Genomic DNA, 19674 nt, shown 5'->3' with positions numbered 1-19674 from the left:
AGTAACTGAATATTTTATAACTGTAGTTATACGCTACTTGTACATATTGTAAATTTTTCACGTTCTATTATAACTAGAACTTGAATACATTTTATTTTGGTTTTCAAGAAGGTATACTCAGAGGATGTTTTCAAACGTACAAACGCAATATTACATCAAATATGAGAAAAGAAGATTGGAAGTCATTTAAAAATTATTCTGTTCCAGAAATAGATATTATTGATTCTGTTATTCTACGACACGAGAGACGCCCTTTTGAGTTTTTACAAAAATAGGGAAAACATTATTCTTAAAAACTACTGTTTTATCGTTTTTAAAAATATTCGCCTTTTGAAGTAATTGAATATTTGGATGAAAATACAATAAGAATTCAGTCTAGAAGATAGTGACAATACTGCGCTTTTGGAAGTCATGAAAAATATAGGTTGAGTCTGGAAAAAATTACATTGTTCAATTATGTTCTTCCGGATCAGAGCAAGACATTTGATTAGGTCACGAAGTGTTCTGGTGATGTATTGAATCTATTGGAGCCTTTGGAGACACCCTACATTTTATTTTATGAGAAAGAGGACATTGGCAGATCAAGATCTTCATACGATGTGGTGCTGCAGGTTTTTCCGGGTTTTCCTGCAGCTGAAAAAGCAAATGCGCCACTGGAATCAATGAATTCGCCCCGGAGCGCCAATTAATTTTTATTTGTATCGTTGTTTTACAATCAAAATTTCCTTTTTGATTAGGTTAATTTCGTAATGTTGAATAATTTTTTGCAACTGGTTCAAATGAAATACTGTTCAATACTCCAATAATTCGAAATCGACTGAACTATTCTAATAATATCATTAACTAAAATTCCATTATAGTAAGCACTAAATTATCAGAAATATTATTTTATCATACACACGCAGCTAAATGGTCATAAAATGATGAACAACGTGTTTTATTCATTAAAGAAACGTCCGGCTATTAATGTTTATTAAATAAATACAAAAAAATGGAATTATATTCTGCGACTGAAATTTATAAATAGCAACGTTGCGTACACAAAAATGTTTGTGAGGCGGAAAAAAGAACGACAAATTAAATTTGCCGTGGGTACCTAAATCTAGATAAACATAATATAGGGAATAATACACTTTCTATAAGTTTAATCTATTCCTAAGAAGTTATGATGTAGTCGACGTCACAATATTAGGTACCTACATTTCTGGGAGAAGGATTTAACATTAAATAAAAAAGAAATGTTATATCAAGTAAAAACCAAGGGGTTTGTTCACGTACTGAAACAAGGTAAATATCATTATAAGTCAGTTTAATTTGGGTATAACTATTTTGCAGGTCTGCAGGTCAGCAAATTGTTCTCAGTAATCTTGTAGGACAGAAATTCATGTAGGTCGGGTCTCCCTGATATGAATCTCGACCAGATTATTCATTTTCGACAGAAAAAATTTCGAACCCTCACCCAAAAATTTCAAAAAATTTGAAATACATGTTGCAGGCCGGCGGAAATTTTTGCAGGTCGGATCTCCCAGACATAAATCGGGTTAATAATTTTCGACAAGAAATTCTAACCCCCACCCTTTGAGTATGAAAAAATTTCACATTTCTCATAAAATTGAAAATAAACCTTGCAGGTTGGCTGAAATTCCTGCAGGTAGGCTCAACCAGTTATGGATCTCACCCAGATTATTCATTTTCGACAGAAAAAATTTCGAACCCCTACCCAAAAATTTCACAATTCTCAAAAAATTGGAACTACATTTTGCAGGTCGGCGGAAATTCTTGCAGGTCAGGTCTCCCAGACATAAATCTCTACCAGGTTGATCATTTTCGACAAAAAAATTCCGACCGACGCCCTTTGAGAATGGAAAAATTCCACATTTCTCATTAAATTGAAATTCAACTTTGCATGTCTGGTCTGCCAGGCATGAACCTTCACCAGTTTAATCAATTTGGGCCAGAAGAATGTTCCAATCCCCAGCGAAAATTTTCACGTTTCTCAAAAAATTGGAAATACATTTTGCAGGTCGGCAGAAATTCTTGCAGGTCGGGTCTACCAGACAAAAATCTCGACCAGGTTGATCATTTATTCCCACAAAAAAAAATCCAGCCTCCACCCTTTGAGTACGGAAATATTCCACCAGACATGAACCTCGACCACTTCAATCATTTTCGACAGAAAAATTTTCCAGCCCCCACCCAAAAGTTTCACAATTCTCAAAAACCTGGAAATACATTTTGCATGTCGGCGAAAATTCTTGCAGGTCGGGTCCCTCTGACATAAATCTCGACCTGGTCGAGACTAGAATGGAGATTTCAATTGAACCATTGATTATTACTTTGAATAATAGCAATCGCGATAGTTTCTCATTATCCGACGGGTTTTCTTCAGACGATAATGGATAATACAATACTGTAAGTAATTTTAAATTTCTTGCGGTAGTAGTGGTTTATGTCATTATTTTGCGATTATTTGCATTTCACAAAAAACAAGATAAACTTAGGGTCCATTCTACGTAAATTAGATGCAAACTTTTGCTTAAACGACTCTTTTGATTTTTTTGTGAATTGCTGCAAATAATCGCAAAAAGCGTATGATTAATCTAAATGTAAAAATTGTAATTTCTCATGATACATTTTTTACGTGTTATTACTTTACTAACACCCTGTACATCCGATCTCAGATTTTTTTACATCATCTTATTTCCAAAAGATGCAAATTTCTATAAGAATGACTTTTGTCACAATAAAGATTTTTCTCCTCTTAGCAACTCCATCCGTGGACACGCTGTATATTTTTTTATATAATTAACAACAATTTTATTATTATTCGTGAATATAGTTTTCAAATACTAGCAATATACTTGAAAATTAATGTTTTCTCATCTGTTTATTATATTTTCCGTACGTCACTGCAAGAGACCGATTAAGGCAAAAACATCACAGTCATTTCTGAGAATTTAGTGCCTACTATTTTGGAATTGAATTGTTTAAATACTTACCATCTGGAATCGGACTTGGCAATCAATATCTACCCTTTCCGAAACGTAATTTTGCAGCTATCGAATCTTTATGATTTCAATTCATTACTACTTACCTATATTAAGCAGGAATACTTGATACTGGCTATAAATCAAATCTAGTATTAACCAGGGAAGTAGTTGTTTTCTAATAGGTGTCAGTCCATGATCCTACTACGTAGGTATAAGACTGGCCTGAACGAATTGTTCCTTTACATGACATGAGATTAATGATCAGTATCTGGCATACCCAGTATATAGTCAATTCACTCCTTTCCACCAGTTTTCCCAGTGCTTTCCCAGATAAGTCTCGATGTAACTTTGGTGTTCATCAGTGCTTCAAGTGCAGCTTGGCTGTCTGTGAAAATATTCATTCGCTCATTTCCTTGGGGCCTCAAATTAATGTTTCTTCCGTACTTATTGCAATACTGTATAAACTGAAACAAAAATACTTCCCGCACAGTGAATTCCAGTCCCATAAAATTTGTATACTAGGTATTTCTGCTGAGCATGTTCACGGAATGACTATTCATTATCCACTCTTTGCGGTTCAAGACTATAACCGCAAAAGTTTATGTCGAATATGTATTTCGGTGTCATGTGGTCCGACAATATGTTTGGTATTCGGGTGATGACTCACCCGACGACGATTGTAGATTCTAACAATCGAAACGTCGTGAACTAACGTGACTTGGAATATGTTTGGTATTCGGGTGATGACTCACCCGAAGACGATTGTAGATACTAATAATCGAAACGTCGTGAACTAACGTGACTTGGAATCTATCAACTTTTTTATTTTTATTTTCTTTTTTTTCATTTCTTTATTTTTATTCAATTGTTCTATTTTACTTATATTTTATTTCACTATTATTTTCATTTCAGGTTTATTTTGCTTAATATAATTGTTATTTTCAGCTATTCATTTTTAATTTTTCTTTTTTAGTTGTTTCAGGGATTTCAAATCATTTTATATAGTAGACAATGGAAGTCCGAACTAGTGAAATTCAGTTTTGTGTAATGTTCGTCATAATAAAACGATAAGTATTAAGTCGAAAAAATTCTTGCTCCCTGAGAAGTAACTTGGCGTGCGCTACCTAAACCGTTGGAGTTACATGCAGATAATGTATCGTAAGATTGTTTATTTTGAATAGTTATAAATAAAAGTCCGCGATAGTATATCGTCGCCTTGGTGGTGAAAAGAGCTAAGCCACATTTTTGGACAAATTGAGTTAACAACAACACATCAATCGAAAAACGTTGAAAAATACAGTGGTGAAGAGAGTTAACGGATACTTTAGTTGTAACCTTGAATTCCACTAAAGTGTGAAAGAAGCTAAATGAAAATACGCATATTTCCGAAAATACGCATATTTCCTGCAGTGGTGAAACTTCCTCAAGCGGCATACATTTCTTCACCAATACAATCCCCAACCAATTACGAATTTTCTTTTGTGGTGAACAGAGCTAAGCCGCATAGTAACAGTCCGTGACCACCGTGGATCCCCACATACGCCACACTTGTGTTTGTTGTTTTATATTCAGTTTGTTTAGAGTTGTCAATTCAATTCACGTGGCAAATTGTTGGTTCAACTGTGTTTGAAGGGTACTATTAGCAGCGAGAATAATACCCTCGGTAAGTATTTATTATTTCTCATATTATTTTCATCTTTCAAGATGATAAGTTAATAATGAAGTATCATAACCTAAAATGATAATAATAGGTTGTTGAAGAATGAAAATACGTCTTTACGTTCTACTAAATGTTTTTATCAAATATGATTAGTTTCGATTTTTCATCTTTACTTATAATTAAGAAAATTCAATTGGTAGACAGGAAAAAATTATTTTTCGGGTTGACAAACAGCTAGGTCAAAGGATTGAACTCAACTTCAACAAGGACTGAAAGTAGTCTTATTTAATTTAGTAGAATGTAAAGACGTATTTTCATTCACAAACAACTTTTTATTGAGTTAGTTTTACTTCTCAAGAACGATAACCTACCATTCTAAAGTGATAAATCAATTACGTTATCGACAGGTCGCAATGGTAAAACAGATAACACAGCTGAATGTGATAGACAAAAAACGATTCAGAATACACCAGCCTTAAAAAACGGAGATGGACATTCAACATGTGAGGCAGAGGAGCCTCTCACTTCAAGAAACAAAAATGGAATGGAAGAGATGGGAACAGTTTCTCACAACGATATTGATAAAAGCAACAATGAGAGAGAATGTGAGGAATCTCTAGATTCACGAAGTGAAATCAGTGGTAAATACCGATGTTATCTATCTAGAATCAATGATTATAATCTTAATAACAACCTATCATATTATGCTGATTATGGTTTGCAAACTTCTATTATGATTAAAATTAATTTTCCCATAGAGAAACAAAACATTTTCAGTACGTCCAATGCAAAATACGCGAATTATTAATTTTGTAAGACTTTTAGGGTAAAAAAAATGCATTTTCATATAGAGAGAAAATGCATTCCAAGCAACCAAAGGATGCGTCAATTTTTTCTTGTCCTAAGAGTTTTATAAAATTATTAACGCACGTATTTTTCATTGGACATCATGAAAATGTTTTGTCAGAGTTATTATAAAAATAAGAGAGGTCCTTGATTAGAATAAGCATAATTTATTTTACAATGTTGATATCAAACAATGTTGAGTCATAAATTTGTCTTTGTATCATATGTATGTATATGTAGGGAACCACATTTTTGTAAAAACAGTCCATCTGTTGTTAAGTTCTGATAAGGATTTTTTTTAGATTCAAGTTATGAAGATCCCTTTGCAGCTTCTGACTCTAATGAAGATCCCAACTACATTGAATCACACTCAACTTCCGATTCTTCGGAAAATGAGGTTATAGAACGTCATAGAAGAAAAAAGAAAAAAAGGAATGCTCTGAAGATTGTGAAGAAAAATAACCAAAGTGGTGAAGTAGAAGAAAATGAACGATCAAGAAGTGAAGTAGAAGAAAATAAACTAACAAGAAAGCGGAAACGTTTGACACAAACTTGGAAAAGAAATAAACAACGACACCTTAGGCTTGAAGGTAAAGAACACTTATCTCAAAAAGGAAATATTGTGAGAGGTAAAGCTGTTAAACCAGTAATTATAAATGTCATTACAACTGTAATGAAAAATTTAGCTTGCACGAAAGAGAACAAATTTTTCATGACTATTTATCCCTTAAAGATGAAAGATCAAGGTGGAGCTTTATCAGCAAGTGTGTTTCAAAGAATGTGCCGAAGAGGCGGTATGCAATAGTTGATGAAACTAATGCTTCCTCACGAAGAAAATATACCCTGGTATACTCTTTGACATCTTCAAAAGGAAAACAACAAGTTTGCAAAATTAAATTAATTTTAATGTCAATATGATAATCATTTAAATAAAGAAAGTTTCAAGTTGTAATTGTTTATTATTTATGCCTTTTGAGAGTTTAAGACCATAATGACCATACTAATGCCCTACCAAATTGGTGGGGTGGCTGGTATTATAATAATAGTTTAATTTTATCACTTAGCTCTTTTCACATGCATGAACATATTATGTGATATTAGTTATATTAGGGTGGTGAAAGAAGCTAAGTGTTAATTATCTTATTATCACCAGTGATAATTAGTTTTTTACATTTTTTCATATTGTCAGTTTCATAGAAGACAGCCTTCATATATGAGAGCAAGCTTTCATGAAATTAGGGTAAATAAATAAATAAATACGAAGGAACAAGTGTTAAGTAAAACTTTACAGTCCATTTTCTACAAACAGCTGTTGTGTGGCTTGGCTCACTTCTCCTCCAAGACGACGATATATCTACCTCTTATGTGGTAGCCACTATATGCAAAATACTGAGCCATGAATACAATTAAACTGGATACTTTTTTACAATGCACATTGATACAATTGTCGTTTCAAGTATTCAATATAGATAAACTTTGTCATTTTCACTAAGTAATTTGGACGAATCGTTTAAAAGTTATCACGAAAGATTAACTTGACGCATCGAAGTAAGACATTACGCGTCGCGTCTACTGCGCTATACAAAAAAGCTACCTGCGAATTCCAAGCTTCTAGGCTCAGTAGCTTCGGACGTACGTTAATATAAGAGTGTCAGCCAATCAATAGGTACTCACTTATACAATACTAGCTAATCCTCACTGTTTTACCCGCGTTACCGTAAGTACCTCCCCTATGTATTATTCCAGGACATGATCTATCTATATACCAGCTTATATTTGAACTCGTTGAGCTGTTTAGGCGTGAAAAAGTAAAAAACGTCAATTCATACATTGAATTCATCCATCCTCACAAACTTTAAGCATTTATAATATTAGTAGGGGTAGGATTAATAGAATTACCAATATATTTCATTCTAAACCTTTCAGTTTTTTTTGCTGATGCTATTCAATATTGTATAAATGGGACCTATTGATTAACTGACACATATTAACATACAGGCGAAGCTAGTGAACCTAGAATCTAGAAATATGTAGCGTAAATAATCGTCAAGAAAGGGGATTAGGAATTTTCATCCCCAATGGGGAAAAATAAGGGTTTAAAGATTGTATTAAATTTTGTCAGTTTTGAAGTTGGAAACCCGAAGTTTTGGGTTAATAAAAAATATTGTAACTATTTAACTTAATGTGACTTAATGTGACAAACCAAATTTTACGCGGGCGAAGCCGCGGACAACAACTAGTCAGAAATAAATTGCTTCGTGAATTAGAACTGAAAATAAAAAATTATGTACCTTACTGTAACAGTGCAAATACGTTAGGGTTGGTTCTGAATATCCCAATAATTAAAATAGTGATTAAATATGAGAAACTCAGCATACACTATAAAAACACACTTTTGTCTATTTTCCACCATTTTCAAAACTAACTAGATTACATTCAAATCTGAGTATTTATACCTACATTGCCCATACCTATCATAAATAATTTGATACCTGCATTGTCTATACCTGGGATAACCTCAATTAATGGCAGTATATCAATCAAAGAAGTAAAGATGAGAAACCTGAGTACATGAACGGTACATATGAATTGAATATTCGACAAACATCTTCCATTACTATACCTCGTCATAGGAAATGAATGTTCAAAAAAAAGTTTGTTTTTTCTCTCGTATATTCCCTTTCTTCTCTCTACACTTTCCTTTTTTCTACAGTAGTCTAGGTTTAGTTAAAGAGCTCTAATGTAGGAAGGTTGAAGTGGAAGAAAAGCTTCTGTTCTATCTTGGTAGACAGAAAACTGAACTTTGACCTATTATCATTATTTCACCTTGCATGGTGTAATAACTAACTCATTGTAAGTGTGTATCAGAACAATAACACCTAATGCTATAGTGTGTACAATATTTTTCGTTAGTCCATATTTAGTTAACACAAACAAACTGGTTGCCCACTCAAGAGCATGCCACCCATAATTGTCCGTCTGAAAAACACGGTTTGCTCTAATCCAAGCCACAAACGGATGGCATTGGGACTTAGTCATAGCAAATGTCAATTTAATGGGAAATGCTGGCTTATATTTCTTGTCGACCTTGACAGGACTATGAAGATTCTAAAGGCTGTTACTTTTCACCGAACTTCGTTCAACCGATGCGACTATGAAATTGCTGCAGAGTCCAAGATACGACATAACTGACCTACAGGGTATCTGATTTGATGTTGCAAGATGATACGCCCATTGATGATGTTGATACCTAAATTTTCCGAGATGATGAATATTCAGGGAAGTAAAATAAACTTAATGCTCTGAAATATTCAGTATTAGTACAAGTAATAAACGGAATGTGAAATTGCCATTGATAGAACTCAAAAGATTTGATGGTGAAATTGAAAATTGTTTATCTTTCTGGGGCCGATTTGAAAGAACACGAAGATGATTTCATAGATAATGAAGATATGTTTCAATACCTCATTCAAGCAATTTCTTTGAAATTCCGGGCCAGACAGCTAATAGATAGTTATCCTCCTACCGATGAAAGTTTCAAATCTCGTTTCGGTAGCGATATTGTTGGTTGATTTCTATGCACGACCACATTTGAAATTAATTTTGTCAAACTTAAATTCTAAATTGAAACATACCACTCTTTATGACCAAATAGAATCTCAGCTCAGATCATTGGAAGCTTTGGGAGTTACTTCCGAAAATGTGCCGCAATGATATATCCCCTGGTAGAATCTTGTTTACCAGAGGAAACTTCACGAGTATGGCAGCACAGTTCTAATTATAATTCACATTCTGCTCTTAACCCCGACTCAATTATTTGATGGTACCTATTTTTAAAAAAAGAAGTCGAAAACGAGGGAATAATTTTATTGGCTATGTCAAGTTTTGATATCAAGGAAAAGAAAGAAAGACATATAAAATATTCGCGGACGATGTTATTCATCTTTGAAATTTGGACATATTGATAAAAAGTGCAAATGCTCCAAGTGAAGTGACAAACATGCCACTATTATAGTGGCATGTTTGCATATCTATGATGAAATTGGCCGATACTTGATGAAAATCCATAATTAACGTAAGTATTTAAAAACACTTTATTGTAAGATTTTCACTAAACAGTTTTACAAAAAGGCAACGTGTATTTCGCCATACAATGGCTTTTTCGGGCGTATCTTTACTAATTATATTCTACATATTCAATGCTTAATATACCTACCTAATTTTACAATTTGAAGTACAACCATTTCAAGTACCTGAGTTGTAATGAATTAAATTACCAGAGCTTATGTCCGTTTTCACATTTGAATAAATATTTAGTAACGAGAAGTTATTCAATTCTTACTGATCATTCAGTGAATTACCCGAATTCTTGAATCTATTGATTTCCAAACACTCTAGAAGATTGAGTTTCAAACTTTTCTCTTCTGAATGTAATACGTCATATTCATGATTAAACTCATGCTGTTCTGCTAAAAGGTGGTTTGCGAATGTGGAATAGGTGTTTTTATTTACAATAATTCTTTGGGAAAATGTTCTCCCTGTTTGGCTATTATACAGTTTTAGGCAAGAGCCAGAAGTCAGCTTATATAGGTTAGGTTAGGTCTAAAGTGAGTGGGTCTATTCGACCCTCCACCGCAACGCGCAGGGGTTTATTGTGGTTCACACCTATTCAAATAAACCCAGCTTCTTAACGAAGCCGATTAGTTTGTATGGTGAGTGGTCTTTCAGGTACGATGGTAAGACCGTTAGTACGGATCTGCCGAACTCTAAGAACCGATTCGGTCCCCAGTGGGGCAGACACAAAGTATATGCTCTGCTATTTCATCATTTCCCAAACAGAGGCAACACACACTGTCTTCCGACAGTCTAAGTCTCTGCATATGATGATTCAAATAACAGTGACCAGTAAGAAGGCCTGTTAGACATGGTAGTTCATCCCTACTGTAGTCCAACACATTTTTTTTTCTGATTGATTCGGCTGTTACTTGATGAAGATCCATAGTAATTTCAAAAACTATCTCCACAAACAAAAGTTTGTGGAGATTTTTTTGTGGTTTGTGTGTAAAGTTTGCGGAGATCAAATCGTTGAGGTGTAGTTTTTGTCTACAACAAATGTGTAGTCCAACAAATGTTATGTATCAAGCTTCGAAGGGTGGATAAACGTCTTGGAGTGAGCCAATCCTGGAAGGTTCTGCCAGAAGTCCATAAATCTTGTTGCCATCCAGGTGTTTAATGTTTGTTTGGCAAAGCCCAAAGCGATGCCAATGACAGGTTCTGGTGCGATGAAGCCGCTTGCAGCACCCTCCTTTGCAAGAGAGTCAGCAGCTTCATTACCTTCCAGGCTAGTATGGCCAGGAATCCAGACCAGAGACAATCTGTCAAGTCTTCTTATCGAGGAGAGTCGTTTTTGCAATTTGCTACCAATTCAGACGTTGCTCGGTAGGAGCCAAGAGCTTCCAACGCCGCTTGACTGTCCAAGAATATTTTTATTGACTTGTGTGTGAGGTTAGATTTATCCAATCTCTCCGCACACAATTCAATACTGTAAATGTCCACCTGAAATACAGTCGCATAAGTTCCTAGGCAGGTAAATATCTCTGTCCTGGGTCTGCGACTAAAAACACCTGCACCAGAACCGGAAGGAGTTTTTGATCCATATGTGAACCAACAACTATCTGCTCTTAATATTTCCTTCTCCCGGAGGATCCAGTCCTCTCTACTCGGGAATAGTATTTTATGAGGCAATTCGTAGTTGACAGTTGGAGGCATAAAGTCAGAGGTCATTTCCAGAATGCTGTGACTTCCAGTGTCAACCAACAGTCTGTTACACTCTGCATTTAATTGATTTGTACAATTGGCAATGTATGCAGTCTATCTAGCCTCTCTCTTCAAAAAAATGTGGAGAGGAGGTAGATCTAGAAGGATCTCCATGGCCGCTGACGGTGTGGTACTGATGGCACCACTGATAGCCAGACAAGCCTGTCTCTGTAGGCCAGAGAACTTCGATTGGGCCGTTTTCTGTAAAGCCTTCGGTCACAAAGCAACTGCACCATAAGTGATTATTGGTCTGACAATCTTCACATAAATCCAATGGATTTTTTTGGGACCTAAGCCCCAAATTTTACCACAAATCATTCGACATGTCCACAGAGACAGTCTGGCTTTGTGTAAAACGTTTTCCAAGTGAGCGTTCCAGGTGAGTCTTTTATCAAGGACAATGCCAAGATATTTCACCTCCGTTCCAAATGGAATGACCTCACCATTGAAGGAAATTGGCGTTAGATCGTCCAATTTTCTCCTCTTGGTGAAGGGGATTAACACAGTTTTGCTGGGGTTGACAGATATCTGCTCCCTCAAGCACCAACTCTGAAAAACGTCCAACGTGCTTTGGAGGATATTACAAGCTACACCTTTTCCGACGTGGACCTTGCCAGGATGACAAGTTCATCTGCATAAGCTTACAGATCAACTTTTCTTCTGTCAAGGGTATCAAGCAGATTATCCATCAGGAGCGACCACAGAAGGGGAGATGGTACCCCACCTTGAGGGCGGCCCCTGGTGACCCAGAACCTGATGGCCTCGCCTTGAAAAGTCGTAGTTGCAGTTCTGTTTACTAGCATGGTATAGATCCAGCCAGTTATGGTCGATTCTATACCCTTCCTAGCCAGAGACAATCCTATAGATTTAGGTAATACATTGTCAAATGCTCCTTCAATATCAAGAAATACAGCAACCGCAATCTCCTTGTTGTCAAGGGATTGGATTGGATTTGCTTGCTGCCAACCAACTGGGTGGCAGCAAGCAAAAGCTCTAACGTTTCTTTACTAGAGGTCATAAATGTTCCATCGGGTCGTTTAAGCGACCCAATTGCAGCGGTCGGCTCTCGAGAGAGAATCTTGTGAATTCTTGTGCTGTGAGGTAAATCAGAGATACTCTCACAGAACTTCCTCCAAGACTTCCGTTTTGTCTTTCTGATTTCCTTGTCGTATAACGTCGGAGTAGTTTTATAAAGCTCCCAGTTACCTGACTCTTTAGCTCGATTGAATAAACGTTGAACTTCTTTTCTTTTATTTTCTAGACTTTTGTTCCACCAAGAAGAGTTGTGGTAATCTCTTTTAATCGTCAGTGGACAGTTCTCATGATAGGATAAGATCACTGCTTCGCAAAATTGCGTCTCTACTGTACGATTGGTACGATTGGAGGGAGTTTTTATACCCACTCCAATCAGTAGATTTTGAGTCACGATATTCCACTACTGGTCTTAGAGTTAAAATATATCTATGGTCTGAACAAGAAGGTTCTGTAGATACAGACCAATGGTGTATCTTGTTGGTCAGAGAATGTGAGCTGATGGTTAAATCTAATACCTCTTGCCTATTACTAGTGACAAAAGTTGGTTTCGAGCCCTCTTTGATTACGGACAGCCCTTCCCCTAGTATATAATCAGAAAGTAACTTACTTCTACGGTTTATATTCGTGCTGCCCCACGCTGTATGGTGTGAATTGGCGTCACATCCCATTACGATTTGTAGTTTGTTCCTTTTGCTGTAGTCGATAAGTCGTCTAACAGCTAGAGAAGGTACAGTATCCGAATCTCCCGGAAAGTAGGCGGATCAGGCGATAATATTCGTCTTACCCTTCTTGCCCGATAGGGAAATTTGAATGGCTACCACGTCTTTGGTGCAGAAGCCTGTAAGCAAAAAATAGTTAATACCTTTCCTGATGACCAAGCAAGCTCTAGGTTTCACCCCAGGGCACGCTATTACCTCACCAGGAATATTGCTCAGTCCGGTTACTCGGCCTGTATTTCCTGTCCATGGTTCCTGCAGGAAGGCAAGGTCGATTAATTCTTCCTTGAAGTTTTTACCAAGGACGTATGAGGCGGCCTTGGCATGTTGTAAGTTTGCCTGCAAACACTTGAATTTAACATGTGTTCCCGCAAACTCAGAACTCCTCCGCCCTAGGAGGGAGGAGATGGGGGTCCTTAAGGACACCTCCACCCTCCTCTCCCGGAATCGAGGGATGTGTAGGCTCAGATGATGAGGTGAGGACACCTGTCGTCTCTGAGTGTCCTGCTGGTTTTTTGGCAACTTTTGAAGAGACGATTTTCTTCTTCGCTTTCAGAGAGCCAAGTCCAGCCTTTTTCCCTGTTTTTCTCGACGAGACGTTAACCAGTTTTCCCGGGGATGGGTGTGAGCTGGTGGCTTACCCCTATGTTTGGGTGGAGGTTTGGTTGAACTCTTTCCCATAGGAGGGTTTTAGGACGAAATAAGACCTGCCCAAAACCAAAGTGTGGTCTGAAACCCGTCCTCGCCAGCACGGCCATGGACCCATCGTCTAAAGTGAAGGTCCATGTTTGATCGGGGCCTGACTTTTCTTTGTGTAGGATCGTCCACTCCAAGGTTGACAGACCATGGTTCATTTTCCTCAGTCTAGTGAGGACCTGTTCGGAGGTCAGTCTGTGACTGCCTCCGTCAGGTAGGTAAGCAACACAGATGTGTGGCTTCGGAAGTTGGTACCCTGTGACGCATTTCAAGGAAGCGCTTTTCCACGGTTGCAGGGTATTAACTACACCCGCAAGCCAGTCGGCGCTAACCTAATCCTCATAGACGACCTGTAACCATCCAGACCGAAAGATGCAGCTCTGAAATTGTACCTGCGGCCCATCATCTGGAATAACCTCCACAGCCGATAAAATAGCCCCCTGAAGAGATTCCAGCTGATTGGCCGTTAATGAGGTTGTCGGATAATCAAGGTGCAAGATTCCCACCTAGATACCCGCGACAACCTTCCCATATGAGGGTTTTTGCACATCAGGTACACCTGACGATGCCTTAGATTCACCTCTGGTTTCGGTGAATCATCATTTGAGCGCAAACGTTTGCTCACCTGCTCATGGGAGGTTTGTTTCCCCACCCGAGACAAAGTCTGCGTACGCCGCTCAAGAATTTGGTTCAAGACGGTTTCATAAGGTACTCCGAAGAGACGACTCAGTCATTTCCTGGCTGCACGACTAAACATTTTCCCAGGTTCAGTTTTTGGATCAGAATTTGGAGAGTTGAGAAGCTCTCATTCCTGATCTAAACTTACAGGGAGGTCAGTTGGAGTCGTATGCTCGACATCCATCTCCACTGTAGACTCAGCGTCAGAAAAAAACATTAAATTCACTCTGTCCATAAAAGTCCCACGAGTAGCTAGGGAAAGAAGGTCAATCACGGCAGAGGCCCGCATTACCGTGGCAAAGCAATGTTACGACGAAAGGGCACGCATACACACACCTTAGGATTAAGCCATCGTTGGGATGCCATTCAGTTAGGAAATAACAGAACCACACGTGATTCTGTCATTCCCGTATCCAGCGGGGCTACGTGGAAGCAGGCATCCGATGGCCGCTTTGCCCAACCCCCACATCCCAGGCCAAAGCACTTGTCAAAAACAGCATGCACAGTGGTTCAGGCAGTGAAAGATGAACAAGGACAGCCAACCCGCCAGTCAGCTTATATACTCCTGATCTTTCCGATACCAAAGTTTTGTCTTTATTGTTTTTAATAAATTCACTTAGACTATTATCCGTTCTGTAAGCTACGTTTACGTATTCTTTTTTAAAAAATGGGTAATATTATTGGTGGGTTCACGCATCGCATCTTGAATTTGGGTAGACCTGGTCCATGGCTTGATTTTGTGGTTTTTTGGAAAGAACCGTTGTTGACCGCAATTTGTTTTGATCAAATTAAGCTCTTTCTGGAAATTACTCTCAGGCAGTGGAAAATTCAATAATCTGTGAAGCATACTATTGAATACAGCAACTTTGTGCTGGTAAGGGTGTGTGGAGGAGAATTATGTATGATAATGTGCGTGTAAGATGGTTTGTGGAAAATCATGTTTATTGTTATTTTTAGTAATGGTTGAGTCAATATAATTTCCCTTTCAGTGGTGGATTTCATTGACGGGTGGATGTAATTGACATATTGAGTGAAATTGCCTAATTGCCTATCTGTACTAGTAAAGCAGACTAAGATATCATCTACGTATCTTACCAGTACAAGAAACTGTTATTTAATTGATTATTATGGATTTTTCTCTATGTTATCCATGAAAATTTCAGCCATGGATTTTTCTCTATGTTATCCATGAAAATTTCAGCCAGCAAAGGACTCAAAGGGTTCCCCATTATTAGTCCTTCACTGCATGAATACAATTTTTCGACAAACTGGAAATAATCTTGAGATAGACAAATAGTAAGTAAATTTAAAATTTCCTGTTTTATTAGTGGATTCACGTGGTTTTTGTCTAAGAGACGCTCAACCAGTCCAATTGTTTCAATTGGCGGAATACTGGGAAATAAATTTTGGACATCGAACGATATTTATTTTGCGTTATCAGGTAAAATTACGTTTTTAATATTGTTCACTAATTGATAATAACTATTTTTACTAAATCTCGGCTTGAAATTGGTATAGGTTTGAATCAATTTTATAAGGATTTCTGAGATTTTTACGGTAGGTGCCGTAAGGTGGTGTTATAAACAACACCATAGGTCTAATCGGAAAAATGGTTTTGTGTAATTTAATAGGAGAAACCATTTTTGGTGGTTGTGGATTCATGATAATTGCTCTACATTTATCCTTTCCATTCATAACCAATTCTACTGTCTTGAGGATTTCCTTAACTATTTTCTGGTACATAGTTGTAGGGTCATTCTTCAGAATCTTGTAGCTCCCTGAATTAAGAAAATCTACAATTTTGCCTACGTAGTCATTTTTATGTAATGCATTAACCGTTCACTGTTTTTACTGTGAAAACACGCCCGAAGAAGCCTTTGTATGGCGAAACATGTGTTGCGTTTTTGAAAAATTCTTTAATGAAAATCTGACAATAAAGTGTTTTTTGAATACTTATGTAACCTTTCGTTTTTCAGGATCGGAAATACCTAATGTTTCAAGTTCCCACAAATATGAGATATCATTTTTGCAAGAAAGAGAAGAAACTGACATCGAAGAAGCCTATAAAAATGTCTTGAATGGGACTTAGGAATTTTACCCATCAGTATCCAATCTAAACGAGTTTCCATGGCAACTAACCCACACTGCAAGGAATGTCGAACACCAGTAAACAGTTTTCCAGCAATGTTGGCTCCGATTAAAATTTCTATTGGACCATTTTTGGTATCAGTAATTGAAATACCCAATTCGCTCAGCTCACCTCTCCAAGGATCATATCAAATTGAAATAACGTTATTACAAATCAGTGGTTGATCTAGAGAACATCAAAATAACAAACGTATCTTCCATCTAAATTTTTGAGAGTCACTGTATACACGAGCATGAATCTGTTGTTCTGAACCCACAGCTTGAAACCTCATTTCACAAGCGGTATGTTTAACAATAACAGATTTTTGAGACCCTGCTCTAACAGACCGAGATTTCGAGGGGCCACTCAATTGCACGACAAGAGTTTGTAGAAATGTTTCATCGTGATAGGTAGTACTCGATAAAAATGGGTTATTTAGGTTTGAATTGTTGAATTCCGATGAAGTGATTTTCTTGTGACATATTATATTGGCATAAACGTATTCAAAAACACTTCATCACTATACAGTTTTACAAAAACGCAACACGTGTCCATACAATGGCTTCTTCGGGCATGTCTTTACTAACTATATTCTATATGCGTATACAAAAAACACTATATTGTGAGATTTTCACTAAACAATTTTACAAAAACGCAACACGTGTTTCGCCATACAATGGCTTCTTCGAGCGTGTTTTTACAGTAAAGTCCCATTCAAGACATTGTTATAGGCTTCTTCGATGTTTGTTTCTTCTTTTTTTTTGCAGAAATATCTCATTTTTCTGGAAACATGAAACGTTAGGTATTTCCGATCCAGAAAAGCGAAAGGCAAAGAAGGAAACTGAAGGAGATTTAATGGAAAAGTTTGTGAATTCAGTTCGTATAAATGATGAAGGAAAAGATAAGAATACACCATCTTTTAACCAATGTTCAGAAAAAAGAATCGATTTTATTGAAATTATTTCATCGATTTCAATTCGATTTAGACTTCATAAATTAGATGTTATTTCTGACTTTGGGAAGGCGTTTTAGTTTGCAAAAAGAAGGTCGCAATTTTTTAAGATTCCTATGGTTTGACAAGGAACGTGAAATGAAATTATTTCGTCATACAATAGTATTTGAACGCTCTTGATCAGTGCAAACAAAATTCGAAGTTTTCAAAAGGAGTGATACTGAAGTTGATCAACAGTTTTTACGTTGATAACTATGTGACCAGCGTTAGTGATGAAAATGAACTGTAACAATTCATTATGGAATCTACCCACGTTATGTTGGGAGAAAAATTTGATCCTCGAGGGTGGAAGTTCACTTTAACTGACAAAAAATTAAAATCTGATGATGAATGAATATCTGACGTCGGTATTAGGTCTTGATTGGAAATTTAACCCCCCTGGAACACCATGGGGGAATAATAGTCGGAGCGGCTTATTGGAATAGTTAAACAATTTCTACGAAAAAACCTAGGAAGGACTTATTTAACATATAGAGGTGTTGTATACTGTATCATGTCACTGTGAAACTCTAATAAATGCACGACCTCTCACAACAATCAAGAAATAGCTGCTTCAACACCCTCTATGTTTCTGCACGAAATTGAGAAATTTGAAACACCCTGTTTGAATGAAGTGTAGGGGAGACCGGGGCAAGATGAAGTTCGGGGCAGCACGGGAAGTAAGCTTGTGTGCGTGAATAGTAATCGTGTTCGGAGCGGCGACAGCGCCATTTGCACGAACTTCACTCTCCGCTAATGTGACCAAGCAGAGCGAACAGGTTAGAACTCGTTTTTGCGTTGCAGAGAGAAAAAAGTGATATTGCAAGTGTTTTTAGGCGATATTTGATTCGAAAACTGATGTACAGACATCTAAGTACCTGTGTTAATGTATTATTTCAATCCCGAGCTTATTATAGTAGTCCAAAAGTTTGAGGTTAGAATTGCGTCATCTTTTTTACCTACGTGTGGATCATGGCAAGATGATCGGGGCATAATGGGATACTATCCCGTTTTGCCCCACCCTTGTGATTAAAATAACATTTTCTATGTACTGATAATCAAGTGACTGAAAAAGGTAAAAAACAAATAAAGAAACCTGGAAAAAAGACTGCAAAGAAGATTAAAAAGACAACTGACAAGGTGCAAAAAAGAAACTGAATCGGAAGATAGTTCATCCCAAGAAGAGGATGATGACTGTGCTTGCATCTATTGTGGGTACTTATACTCAGATTCAACCGAAGGTTGGGTCATCTGCGGCGTGTGCCACGGTTGGGCGCATAATTCATGTGCCGGAGTAGATGAGGAAGATGAAGAGGCACACATTTGTGAACGCTGTCTACCCGATTAAAAAGCGTAGTCGTTTTGCTCCACAGCGTTTCCCATCTTACCCCAGTTATGGAGCAAAACGGGAAATTTGCAGAGTTTATTTTTTCATTATTTCCCAAAAAAAGTTCTGTGATTTTGCATGCTACAACGTTTAATCATAAGAGAGAAATGTATAATGGTTACCTCTTTTGTTAAAGAATGTTATTAAAGAGTTTAATTTTCCTTATATAACGAGTTTTGTCTTAGCTATCTCATCTTGCCCCAGTCTCCCCTATATTTCGTTATTGAGAGATTGAGACGTCATATGAGTTACAAGCAGATGACAAGATTGAACCTACGAAAGATATTTCGAGATGAATACCTAAGTCAATTAATTTTACATACATTTTACATACTAGATAAATCAAGAAAGGGGATATCGTCAATATCAAGAATGAAAATTTGAAAAGACTTGATTGGCCTTTGGGTAGAGACATTCAAAATCGTAATTCATGAATGAAGTGTGTGTATTTTCTATAATGTTATCCAATTTGGTACTGAAGAGCCTCAGGGCAAGTGTCTTAAGGCGAAACACGGTGTATACCAGTTAGGGTGACAGTGTTCCATGTGAGTACAATTTATTACCATTCCTTCAAAGTAGAACTCATGTGAATGATATCTGATTCTTATTCCTCAACAAATGTTCGATATACAAACTGAATAGAGAAAAGTATCTTCTGTATAATTCAGTGTTCATATAGAAGTATTTGTTTCGAAATAATTTTTTTTCTTTCGTGTAATTCAATGTTTAT

The 19674-nt window shown here is 36.9% G+C and overlaps 1 protein-coding gene and 1 long non-coding RNA gene across 2 annotated transcripts in view; both read left to right on the top strand.

Annotated features, from left to right (window-relative positions):
* Galphaf (G protein alpha subunit f) overlaps positions 1–19674 on the top strand; it is a 60413-nt gene that overhangs the window by 28133 nt on the left and 12606 nt on the right. The gene's annotated exons all lie outside the window — the stretch shown is intronic.
* LOC141487342 (uncharacterized) lies at positions 11–18892 on the top strand. The gene is made up of 2 exons (XR_012468342.1): positions 11–4653; positions 5058–18892. It is a non-coding gene; the product is annotated as an uncharacterized lncRNA (long non-coding RNA).

This window comes from Leptinotarsa decemlineata, unplaced genomic scaffold, assembly GCF_025532065.1.
Source record: "Leptinotarsa decemlineata unplaced genomic scaffold, Ldec_3_MD MMD2_tig00078422_RagTag_RagTag, whole genome shotgun sequence".
Taxonomy (NCBI): Eukaryota; Metazoa; Arthropoda; class Insecta; order Coleoptera; family Chrysomelidae; genus Leptinotarsa; species Leptinotarsa decemlineata.
Note: the sequence above shows the minus strand (reverse complement) of the source record. Positions and strands in the feature narration are given on the sequence as shown.